The 12,471-nt window shown below is 59.8% G+C and overlaps 1 protein-coding gene across 1 annotated transcript in view; it reads left to right on the forward strand.

Moving 5' to 3' along the window:
* The first annotated feature begins 1,296 nt into the window (after positions 1 to 1,296).
* Positions 1,297 to 12,471, forward strand: part of ZNF469 (zinc finger protein 469) — a 182,095-nt gene continuing 170,920 nt past the window's right edge. Inside the window, exons 1-2 of the mRNA XM_032323455.1 lie at positions 1,297 to 2,007; positions 8,541 to 8,589. The gene's annotated coding sequence lies outside the window, so the exon portion shown is untranslated. The remainder of the gene's footprint in view (positions 2,008 to 8,540; positions 8,590 to 12,471) is intronic.

Below are 12,471 nucleotides of genomic sequence, written 5' to 3' on the forward strand. Positions count from 1 at the left end.
ATGATCACAGGTTTGGATGGGCACTTCATAAAGATGTCCACATGGCCCATCACCCAGGTTATTAGTAACCAGGGAAATATGACTATAAACCACAAGTGCAGTAAACCCTCACCAGAATGGCCCAAATCATTGTCATTTCTGTCTGTAAAAGTCCTTTGGATTTGTCTTCTAGTTCACTAATTCCTTCTTCGTTTAGGTCTAGTCTGTCAGGTTCGGGATTCTCGGTTCCAGAACCCTCACTGGCTCCGTGTCGCAGCCCCCTCCACAGTGAAATGCTCAATCTTGTCTTCTGTTTCTTGGGATTCTTGGCAGTCCACCACCGCCTTCCACGGCTCCGTTTCCATCCTGGGGAGATGAAGCCACCATGCTCAGCCCCTGGGAATGTGAGGAAAACCTGGCAGCCAGAACCAGAGTGATTATTTAGGTAGCAGAGACCCCAAACTCCCTCTTGCCTTCTGCTAAGAAACACGCTGGAGAAGCTGCAGTAGAATCGTGTGATGTGTCTCTGGTGCCGAGTATTTTTGCCTCCAGTCCTCATAACCCTCCAGTCCCATCCCACTGACGAGGAGTGCGGCTCACGGAGAGGGACAGACGTGCTAGCTTCCTGAGTTTGCAAGAGCCTGTTAGGGTCATCGTTGTGTATGTGCCCTGAGGGCTGCGTGTGTCTCCGTCTTTGTCCATCTCCGTGTCCCCAGAACAGTGCGTGCTGGGCTGTAGCTGATGGGTCAGTGCTCGCTGAGGGAACGAACGAAGGACGGAGTGAAACTTGAAACCAGTTCTTCTCTGGGTACGCTGACTTCTCATTCCCACGGTGACTCACCCCACAGGAACCTCAACTGACGAGTCCTTCTGGGCGGTTTTATGAGGGTGGGAGGGGCATAACCACTGCTTTCATGGAGACACCGATGCCCTTGGCGGGAAGGGGCGGAGGCTCGGCATCACTCACCAGCTCCTGGTAATGCAACGCTGCTGGTCACAGGGCTGCGTCCAGAGGAGTGTGGGGTTAGATCATCGGTGACAAGGACATCGGAGTTGGGGAGGACGCACATGGGGTGTGTCACCCAGAGGAGATGAGGGGTGGGTGGGAGAGAGCCCGCCCTGCGGGGCCCGAGGGCAAGGCCTTTCCATGGGTCGTGGCCCATTGAGTCCTGCCCTGAGACTGAGTGTTTTTAAGATTTTATTTATTTATTTAAAAGAGAGAGAGGGAGACCAGAGAGAGAGGGAGAAGCAGGCTTCCCGCTGAGCAGGGAGCCTGATGTGGGACTTCATCCCAGGACCCTGGGATTATGACCTGAGCCCAAGGCAGATGCTTCACCGACTGAGCCCTCCCTGACCGCCCCAGACCGGGTGTTTTAATACAGCTTCATTGCGATAAAACCCATCTCCCGTGCAGCTCCCCTGTTGACAGTTACGATTCCAGAGCTGTCAGCACGTTCACAGCGCTGTCCATCACCTCGCCGGTCAGTCTGAGCGCGTTCTCATCACCCCGAGAGGAAACCCATCCCCGTTAGTGGTCACCGCCGTTCCCCTCCCGCAGCCCCTGCAGCCAGGACTCGGCCTCTGGCTGCACTTCCTGTAAATGGGACCACACACTCCCGGCCTCCTGCGACCAGCTCATTTGTCCTGACGTGACGCTACCAAGGCCCCTCTGTGTTGTTGCCAGGAATGGGTGTCGCTCCTCTCCACAGCAGCACCACGGCCGTCAGCACGAGGGACTTCTCGGTTGTTTTCGTACTTTGGCTGGCAGGAGTAATGCCGCCACACACGTTTTTGTGCGTGTCATGTGGACACACGTTTCCATTTCTTTCTGGTGCACAGACGTCCGGGGGCGTGACTGCTGGGTGGCACCTTCCAAGGAAAGCCAGACATGGTGGCTGCCTGCATTCGCCCCGTCGGCACGGCTTGCTGAGGATGCGGTCCCTGCCCCGGTGAGCCGTCGTGGAGCCCTTATCTGAGGTCGGTCGTCCAGACCGGGGAGAATGCAGAGGGTCTGATTCTAAACTCGAGGTAAGGGTAGATGCCGCCCTTGTCTTGCTGTCATGCAGCCCCAGGCACCGGTGGGGACCACCGGGGGCTGTGTGGACACAGGGAGCCTGGCTCACCCCCGAGAGGACGCGCTGCTGCAGGGGGGCAGCCCAGAGTGGAGGCTGGAGGGGCCTTTGCTCCTGCAGCCACTCGCTGCTAGGCCAGCCCGACCCGGCCCGCACGCCGCCAACCTGGGCAGCAGGGATGGAAAGAATGACTCCGTGTCTTCGCGGAGAGGGACGGTGATCTCAGGTGAGGGGTAGGGATTTGGAACAAAATGTCCTTAGTAACAAAGAGTTGGGGAAAACATAGCCCCAACAGCATTTCCAGGACGACGGCTTCACCCCAGCGTCTCGCTGGCCCCCCTGCCCAGAGCTGTTGTAGGAGGCGTGTCGTCCCTGCACAGGGCTGGCCCACCCTCTAGGCTTCTCAGCTCCGTGGGCTGGGGGCTGAAGTGAGGACCTCCCCCCGCCCCACGGGCTTTCCCAGCAGTTCCTGGAAAGCCTGCTGTTCCCACTCCTTCCACCAGAAGGTTCCGTGCTTGCCGTGGGATTCCACAGAGCGCCCCAGACTGGGGTGGGGAGCTCCCGCGCCCGAGTACCGTCATGCCCTCTCACACGGCGACGTGGTGCGTCTGTCTCGGGAGGACCCCAACTCAGCTGTGTCTCACGCTCCAGGAATCTAGTGTGCGCCACGTCTGACCTCCTGTGTGAAATCCCAGGGCAGACCTCACACGGTGTCCCAGTCAGAGTTTTCCTCTGTGGCAGTGACGGCTCACGGGGCCGCTGAGACTTCCCCACTCCCCCGCCGCTCCCACCAGGAGCGGGTCCTGTGCCCTCGGGGCAGGCCGCACCCATCTCTCCGCCGGCAGGGGCCTCCCCAAGCCTCAGAGTCCCCTGTCGGCTACACCATGCAGACGCCCTCGGGGACCGAAAATGCCACAGCAGGTGGGTGCTGCCGGCAGAAGCTGATTTGGTCCAATGTGGAGCCAGTGAGGGGGTGCCTGGTCCCCCTCTGCGCAGCCGTCCTGGACCGGAGCCTCCGGCCGGTGCTCGTGCCAGCCTGCCTCTCTCTCTCTTTTTTTTTTTTTTTCCTAAAGATTTTATTTATTTATTTGACAGACAGAGATCACACGTAGGCAGAGAGGCAGACAGAGACAGAGGGGGAAGCAGGCTCCCCGCTGAGCAGAGAGCCCGATGCGGGGCTCGATCCCAGGACCCTGAGATCATGACCCGAGTGGAAGGCAGAGGCCTTAACCCACGGAGCCACCCAGGCGCCTGCCTCTCTTCTGACACAGCACCCGCTCCGGCTCCCGCAGCGCCTCCCGGACCCCCGCCATCGTGTGTGGCTCTGCGTCGGCACAAGGACAAGGGCTGACTGTCCTGGTCACTGCGGGGAGCTGGCAGCCATGTGGGCCCCTGGGACCTCGTCTCTCCCGCTTGTTCCGGCCCCTCCCACGACAACAGGCATCTTCCTAGCACCCCCTCCCCCGCTCGGAGGGGCGTCCGGCTCCTTCTTCCTCCGGTTTCATACACAAGACGTTCACTGTCTCTCCGCCAGCCCAACTCCATCCCTGAGATCTGGTCCTGCCACGAGGCCCCTTGGTCTGTCCCCCCCGTCCCCTGCAGGTGCCATGCCTCCCTCCTGCCCTGCACTGTTGGGAGGAGGGCCCCAGAGCCGACAAGCCGGTCCTTGGTCCCCTGTCTCGGACAGCGTGGGCTGGACCCAAAGGGGAGGACGCCGTGCGGAGGCTGTGCCGAGGGCCGTCCCCTTTCCAGGGCCGTGCGGGGCTGGAATTTACCCTCTCTGGCCTCAGTGTCCTCGAGGCCACGGGCACGGTCAGCGGTCAGCATGCCTGCGCGTGCCCAGCAGCGCCCGGCCCACTGGGGCAGCCTCGGGCTGGCCACCCTCATCGTCCTGGCGCATGGAAGGGGCATGGGCTGTCACTGCTGTCCTGGGAGTTCCTGGGGGACAGATGTGCTTATCCATCTTGTGTCCTCCACTCCGGCGCCGAGGGGAACGGCTCTCGCACAAGGAGGGGCCGCAGGGATGGATGTGGCATCGCCGCAGGGGTGGGGGAGGGGCTGGGGAAGAGCAGCTCCTCCGCGCAGGAGTCTCTCGTCCAGCTCGGCTTCTGGAAACGGAAACAACCGAGCCTCGTTATCAACTTTTCATTTTCCTTCGAAACGGAGCTGCGTGTCCTCGAAACCTCTAAATATTTATCTTAACATTCTTCCTATAATTTAAAATTATTTGCCATATTCTCAGGGACGTTCCGTGTCTCCTGTTGTGCAAGAGCTCTCTTGTCATGCGGCCAGTGGGCTCCGTCCCTCATCACGGGCACGGGCTGTTGTCCCAGGATGCCAGGACGTCCCCTGTCCGCTGCACCGGCTCCGTGGCAAACCGCACAGAGAAGCAGCCTCCTCTGGTCTCAGCTGGCACCTGCTGGACCGGTGGGGAAGGCGGTGGGAGGGCAGGAAGGGTCCTGCCCCACTGCGGTCTGGGTGACCTTGGGTGACGGTCAGTTTCTTCAAGTGTGCCCTGCTGGTGTTTCCCACGTGGGGTGTGGACGGTTCTCCGTGCTCAGCATCCGTCTGCCTTGAGTCCCACAGAAGGGACTCGGGTTCCCTTCTTTCTGGCACTGCGGTTGTGACTGGGAGCGAGACTGGGTCAGCCGTGAAGGGGTTTTCTTTGCACTTGGTCATCCGCCTTTTAAACAAAGGGCCGGCGTCGGGCCCGGGCTGGTGGGAGGGAGGACTGGCTAGAACGCAGTGATGTTAAAGATAGATTTGTTGTTAAGGCGTGGAGCCCGCTGTCCTGTCAGCCTCGGGTTCCCAGACACTGTGCCGTGCCCGCGAGGACGGGGGACGCACTCGCGTGCCACGTGGGGCCCAGGCGTGTCGCGGGGAAAAGGCGGACCCCGACCTCGCCACCTCCGCTGCGTGCTCACGGGCGGACCCACAGCGAGAGCAGCTTCTCAGCGCGGCATCCGGCTCACACACAGCCTCGGTCCGAGGCGTCCGCGGTTTCGAAGTCACCAGTCACAAAGTACAGCCCTGAAGAAGGTTGAGGATAGTTTATTAAAAAATCAAACTAAAACATAACGGAAAAGGTGTTAGAGCCAAATACGCTTGGAAAGCCAAGTTTGCGACTGCGTGTCAAAAATAATTATTCTGGTTGGTCTGTTTTTTTAAACGTCCGGATAATCAATACAAAGGATTTTGTTGAGTTTTGTTTTACTACACACGGTACTTGATCTTCCGTGATTTATGTGGATAATAGACTTTAAGTAGTACGGTTACAGCCAGCAACGAAGAAAATTCAACTGTCAGACAGGAGTTAGATTTTCATAAAGTCTACGTTTTAAAAACTCTTCTAAGCACCGGCTTTCACTCTCAGCAGGGTCCTGGTTTGCTCGATAAGTTACAGTCTCCCTGATACATGCAACTTTCCGTCTGCGGCCTAATATCTTACTCCCTTTCCTTTCCTTTGCTCCTTAAGGATACAAATGTTACCTTCCTCAGTTTTGTGCTCAGTATTTACTTAATCCAGCTATCGTGCCAAGTATTGTAGCTTTATAAACCGGGCATACAGCAAGGGTATAGTCATGTAGGGCTCTTTAGAGCTGCGTGGATGGGTGGCTGTATGGACGGACGGATGTATTTGTGGATGGACGGATGACGGATGGTTGGTGCCTGGACGGACAGGTGGACGGGCGGGCGGATGACGGCCGGCGGGTGGACGGGCGAGTAAGTCAGCGGACGGGTGGCTGGATGAGTGGGCAGACGTATGGAGGGCTGTGGATTAAACTTAGCCATTAAGAAGAGCGTCGTGAATGCTTTGGGAGTGAGCGTTCTCTCTTCCTGACCCTGAAGCACGTTCTCCTGGTTTATTACAACACAATCTCCCTGTTGGCCAGATCACTTTACACTGTCTCATGACTCTGTTCCTCATCATCCGTCAGTGGGTGAGACACCAGGACCGAGTTGGTGTAAACCTTCCAAACCCTTGCTGGGGAAAAGCTAGATCTGGGGTTTCTAGAGAGTGGTCTGCAGAATCTTTTTTGGTTTGAGAACGCATGTGCCCATGGGAGGCCAGGGCTGGCCAGGGACCCTTTCAGTGAGGCAGGGTCGTGTTCTACACCGACTGTGGTTTCCAGGTGGCAGACAGATGGGTCCATTGTACCTGTGGTCCTGAGGGAGGTAGAACCAGCCCGGAGCGGGACCATGGCCACCCGCTTAAACGCTGCCCTGAAGAACTCTCCCAAGAGGCCGCCCATCGCCTCCCTGTAGCGACCCAACTCTGCCTGCTCCAGCCTCTTCCAGCGCTTGGCTCACACCGCCCCTAGGGGACCATGGCCCGTCTCGCTCACCCTAACCCTCCCGGCCCCTCCCTGGTGATCCCCAGTGTTCAGGGAAGGTAATCGAATGAGGGTGTTGCCGCCGCCGTCTGCTCCCCTCTCCTGCTGGCCCTTCAGTGAGGTGCTTACTCGGGACCCCAACGTTAGACGCTGCAGAAGGTGGGGACATCGAGCTGTCACCGAGCCAGATCTCAGCCGATTCCTAGCGTGCGGAGGGGACAGGGCTGCTGAGAACCGCGCGGGCTGCCGCGTACCGGGGTGTCCCAGCGCCCTGTGTGCATGAGCTCTGGTCCCCGCGCGGCTCTGCAGTGGGCACGTCGCTGCTGCCGTTGTTGGTCGGGGGGACGAGGCACAGAGTGGAGAGGGTGCCGGCCCGCCTGTCCCGGCTGCTCAGGGTCCAGGACGGACGAGCGGGGCCCACCGCCTGCCTGTGCTCTCTTTCCCAGCATTTTACTGTCACAGGAACGTGAAGATAATCTTACAGCGAACACCGCTGCCTCCTCTGATTCGGCCGTGAACGTAAACTACGCTCACACTGTCAGATGTCTGTCCGCCTCTCATCCCTCTGTCCGTCCGTGAATCTTTTTTTTTGGGGCGGGGTACACATTTCCAAAAGCATTTACAGATACATGGGCTCACATCTCACCAACCGGACTTCAATATTTATGTTTTCGGGTAAAATTCCCACCCCGTGAAATGCACACAGCTCAGGTGGACCATTTGCTGAGGTTCAAGAGAGACAAACACCTGTGAGCCTGCCCCGTCAAGACATGGAACTTTCCCTTGGCCCAACAGTGCCCCCATCCCTTGAGGCAACCACCATCTTGATATTTTTATCAAAGGCTGGTTTCGCCTGTTCCTGATCCCTGTCAATCAGCATCGGCGTTTTTAACCACCTGGGTGGGGCTTGTCAAGGGCTAGCGTTGGGGGAGTCACAGGTCTTCGCTTTCTCGGCGGACGAGCCAGGGCTCTCCGGCGAAATGGACCCGATAGGGAGTCTGTCTTGCATATCGATCTGCTGTCTGTCTGTCTGTCATCTCTCCGTGTATCTATCTACCGTCTCTTTCTTGCTGTCTGCCTAATTTGTGCCTCTTTCTTTTTATCATCTATCAATATGTGTCTGTCTATCTCCCTGCGGAGAGAGACCCATTTTTATTTGAAGGACCGTGGAGCTGGCACGTCTGAGACCCACCGGGCAGGTCAACAGGCTGGGAACTCTGGCAAGATGTCCATTACAGTCACGGGGCAGAATTGTGTCTAATCTGGGAAGACTCTGTTCTTGCTCCTAAGGACGTCCACCGGTTGGATGAGGCCCCTCCAGCTTGGGAAGAATGCCCCCCCCCGGCTCAGAGCCGGCCGACCGTGTGCTCACCACATCTGCCCAGTACCCGCCCGGGAACACCGACCCTGGTGTTGGCCCCCACAGCTGGGCACCGCAGCCTCTCCGGGCCCATGCCCACGACTGACCTTGGCTGGGGGAAGGCCGCGTCCCGCGGGGACAGGCCGGGCACCCTGGCCAGGACCTCGGCGGCCGTCAGGGGGAGCCCGCGCCAGCCGGGCCGCGGACAGGACCGCGGTTCTGTAATCCTCCGCATCTCTCCGCGCCGCTCTCTGCGGAGATGCGCTCCTCCCCGCAGATGATCTGATTGTGTTTTAACGAGAATAATATTTGCTTCGAGGAAGGATGAACAGCCAGCCGTGTTTTCATTTCAGCCAGATGTCTTCAGCGATTCGCCCCGTCCCAGGACGAGGGATCCGGCAGACCCGTGGTGCGGTCCGGGTGCGCGGGTCCCTCTCCCTCACCCCGCCTCGCCCGCTGCCCGTGATGGTCAGGCCCGAGGGTGTCTCCCGGGACTTGTGCAGCGGATTCATTTACACTTCGCCCATCAAAGCGCAGTTTTGTAAGAGCTAATTGGCGCCTGGGGAGCCTTTCCCATCCTTTTTCCTGCCACCCCTGCTGTTTGAGCCAAGTGTTACCAGAACCTCCACTTCAAAAGCCTGAAGTCTGGTCTGAAACTCAGAGGCGCTGGCGTTTGAGCGGGCACCGAACGTGGCCAAGCGTTCGCTGCTGGTTTTCGGCTGAGCAGAGATGCAGCTGGGAAAAACGAGACTCTGGCCGTGGTGGTGAACTGTTTCCGCCCCTTGCGTTTTTCAGGCCGACGCCACGCTCTGAGCAGGAGTCTGGGGCCCCACCGCTGGGACAGGTAGGACGCGCTCACTTGCTCCTTGGGGGGTCTGGAACGGCTATGTAGCACATGTCTTTTTTTGATAGATCGTTTTCTTTTGCCGGGACGTAGAGGAGTCCTTTGGTCTGTGTCTTTTCCCCGGAGCGTACTTTGATCTCTGATGCGTTCGCGTGGCCACTGTTCGTGAACACCTGCTACGGGACAAGCTCTGTAGAAGGGCTGGGCGTCCGTGGTGACCGGCACGTGCCTGTCCTCCTGGAGAGACCGGCGGGGTCAGGGGCGCGTGCATGGCAGTGGGAGCCTCTGGCCAGCAGGGGAGGACCCCGGTGGGTCCGAAGCCTGAGAGAGATGCGTGGAGGGTGGGCGTAGAGCTCCGTCCTGCGGAAGGAGGGACCGGATGGGCAGAGGGCGCACACAGGGTTGGCCCTTCTGCGGCACGGGCTGGGCTTGGTCCAGTTTTGTTGCTGTGGGACGTGATCTTGGCTATAACCCGCCTTCCCCATGCACACGATGGTGCGATCATCCCAGCACACGTACAGAAACCCCCTCCTGCCCTCCGCAGTCCGTCCCTTCCCAAGCCCCGCTAGGTCCTGCCACCCCTCACTGCCCTGTGCGGCCCCCCAACGGCCCCCGCAGCCCCCATCTGATTTCTGTCGCCAGAGCCTAGAGCTGCCTTCTCCGGAACATCAGGAAGGGACCCTCTGTGTGTGTGTCCCCCCCACGCCGTGATGTGTCTGACGGTCGCTGTGGGTCGGGGTGGTCTGCTCCCCCTCGCTGCCAGCGGTGCTCCCCAAGGCAGACATGCTGTACCCGCTCATCCGCTCCCGGCTGGAGGTTGTGATCTGCATGGTGGGGCACGGAGCGCCTGGGAGCTTCTGCCGGCGGGACGTCTGTCCTCTGTCCCCAGCTCCTGTGTTGCGGATGTGGAGGCCGCACGCCCAGCGGCTGCAGCAGGAGGCGATCCGCCCAGGCCGTGGGAGCTCCGGCAGCCCACGGGCTCCCATCATGCGGGGTCCCCGCCGGTGACTCTAGGCCACCCCGGGCCGTGAGCTCTGGTCCCTCCTGGGCTTGCGTCGGCTTCCCATGCGGCTCATCCAGAGCGTCTTCCGTGGGCACTGCTGGGGGTGCTCAGGGGTATTTGTTACTGGCGCGTGGGGGGACGCTGGGCTGGACCTGGGCGTCTGAGTCTGGGTCTCAGCTGCCGACGTGCCGTGCCTCCCTCTGCCTCGTGTCCTGCGGCCGGTCACGGGGGAGGCTGGGAAGCTCACGGTTGGCAGAGCACTGGACCGTCGCCTGTTCCGAAGCCTGGGGGAGCCGTGCCGGAGTCTCGTGGCCACTCTCCCGCGCTCCATTCCTGCTGCTGGACGCAGGAATCCCCCCGTCACGATGAGGTCCCGGACGACAGGGCTGTGAGGACTCCAGCTGCGGAAAGGGACAGTCAGCAGCTCCCCGCACACGCTCCTCTGTGTGGTTTGCTGAGGGGAGGGAGGAAAGTGGACACACGGGGGCCCCTTCTTTCTGGAAATCTGCTCAGCATCCCGGCCTCCAGCGCGGGGCCCCACCCCTGCCCCCACCTGCCCCTCCTCGCGCAGGCCTGGGCACTGCCGGCCAGCCCGCGTTTCCACTGGCTGGGGCCAAGAGCCTTGGAGCATCCTGGACAGCCCCCATCCCCGGCACCGTGCCCACATTCCTCCCTTGAGCAGGTCCGGTGGCTCCGTTTTCAGGATGGAGCCAAAATCTTGTCACCGCCTCCAGCACGCACACGTGGGCCCCTCCTCTCTCACCTGGCCTATGGCCGTGGCTCGCTCACTCCTGCCCCTCCCCCCACCCCGGCCCATGCTCTGCTGTCCAGAGGATGAGTGGCCAGAGAGGGCCTGTGTCTCTTGCCCCAACCCCTGTCCCCAACCCTCCCACCTGTGTCCCTTCTGCCCAGACCTGCCCCCCCCGCCCCCGCTGGCTCTGTTCAAAAGCCTCCTGCTCACACACCTGCTGTCCCCCCGCCACCTGCTTGATTTCTTCCTGGCACATCCCCAGCTCACGGGCTGTGCACATCTTTCCTGGTTACGGTCTGCCCTGCCTCTCAGATACCAGCCCCGTGCCGCGCAACATTCCCTGGGCTCGTGCCCGGCTTGTCCAGGCAGCCAACCCTTGACACGTGGGGGGACATACATACCTACTGGGCAAGCAGACCAGGAATGACCTTGGGAATCGACCAGGAGTTGGTAACGGCCAAGACCTGTAGGACCCCCACGAAGAAGCTCGGGGTCAGTAGGTGACTTTTCTGAAATCCCCGGGGACTCCGGACGTGGCCCCTGGAGGTCATGTTCATCCAATCATGGCAGGGTTTACCCCGGTTGTTCTTGAGCGGAGGGTGCGTGCTGTGACCTGCTGGGGTGGGGAAGAAAACAGCGAGACCGGACGCGTGGCCGTGGGGGCGTCTCCAGCGGGCGACCGGACGCGTGGCCGTGGGGGCGTCTCCCGGCGGGCTCCTCGGGAAGGAGACACGGAGCCAGCGCCTCGTTCAAGAAGTTCTGAATGTTGGCATCTCGGTCCTTACTCCTGGGCTCCTGGAGTGGGGCTCCTGCCAGCTGCGGGTGAGGAAGGGTGTAAGCCTGACCGCAGACTCCAGCCGGGACTGGGAGAGGCGGGGGCAGGTCTTGGAGCAGACAGCTGGCCCTTCCCTTGTCTTGTGCTTTGGGTCCCCCAAGCAGAACAACCCCTTGCCCGCTCGAGGCTGGGGGAAGGGTCGTCCTGGCTGATCGGAGTTGGGGAGGACTTAGCGGGCTGGTTTTCCACCCGACTCCGTGCTCCCCCATCTGGGGACTCCTGGGCCCTTCAGCCCCCTATAATACTAGAAGGTCCTCTCTCCGAGGACCCCCCATATGCACCGAAGATGCAGGCTCGTCCGCATTGCTCTGGGTCACAGGGACCCTCCGCTGTCTCCCCTGTGCTGCCACCTTTCATCTGAGGGCACCCACCTCCTCTCTCTGTCGGTCCTGATGGCTTGGCTTCTTCCGTTCCCTTGCGCTCACTTTGGTTGGGCCCAGGGGAAGAGGAAACGGCAGGCAGTCGGTCAGCCCAGCTGAACCAGGAGCTGTAGCCTCTTCTCCAAAATTTCCAATTTTATCTAAGGGACTCTCAGTTGGATCCTATTATAACGTCGATACCTCTTGAAGGATTGCTGGTCTCTCCTTTTAATGAAGAAAGAGGAAGCCACAGGAGAGTGAGCGTGTCTGGCTAGAATTTACTCACAGTGTATTGCTTTCCCTGTATTTTATTTTCATGGATTCCCTGATTATTTTTCTTAAGCAAATGATTCTGATTTTCCATCGGTAGACATGACATAAATGTTTTTTCAAGACCAACTTAGGTATTTCAGAAATGAGTCGGTTTTAAGGAAATGTGTTCCAGGAGTGATGAGGCGGGCGTCACAGAGATTCGGTGACCTGTCGTGAGAGGGGCACGTGAGCGTGTGGGGTTGGGAAGCCCTCCGGCAGTGGGAGACAGGCTGGCCGGCTGCTGAGGGAACCCGGACTCCAGCCCTGGCATCACCTGTCAGGGTGCCGGGCCCACCTGTCCCCTGTTACGATCACTTTGCCAATTCAGAATGACGTTGCTGTGAACCACTTACGTGGGGACGTGTGGAGGTATGTGGAGCGTGTTCTGGAGATCGTGGTCTGTGCGGCCCCGTGACAAGCTGTGCACCCCCCACCCGGCACGCCCAGCAGCCCCCGAGGCAGGAGGAGACCTGCTGTTACTTCTTCTGGGCTCATGATGTTGGCTTCAGACACGATGCCTGATAGTAACACCAGTATCCCTAACCCCTGTCACCAAGCACAGTATCTCCGTCATCTCTAATCTACATTGCCCTCCAGCGTCGGCCTATGGAATGCGTCCATT

Source organism: Mustela erminea, chromosome 19, assembly GCF_009829155.1.
Source record: "Mustela erminea isolate mMusErm1 chromosome 19, mMusErm1.Pri, whole genome shotgun sequence".
NCBI classification, from domain to species: Eukaryota; Metazoa; Chordata; class Mammalia; order Carnivora; family Mustelidae; genus Mustela; species Mustela erminea.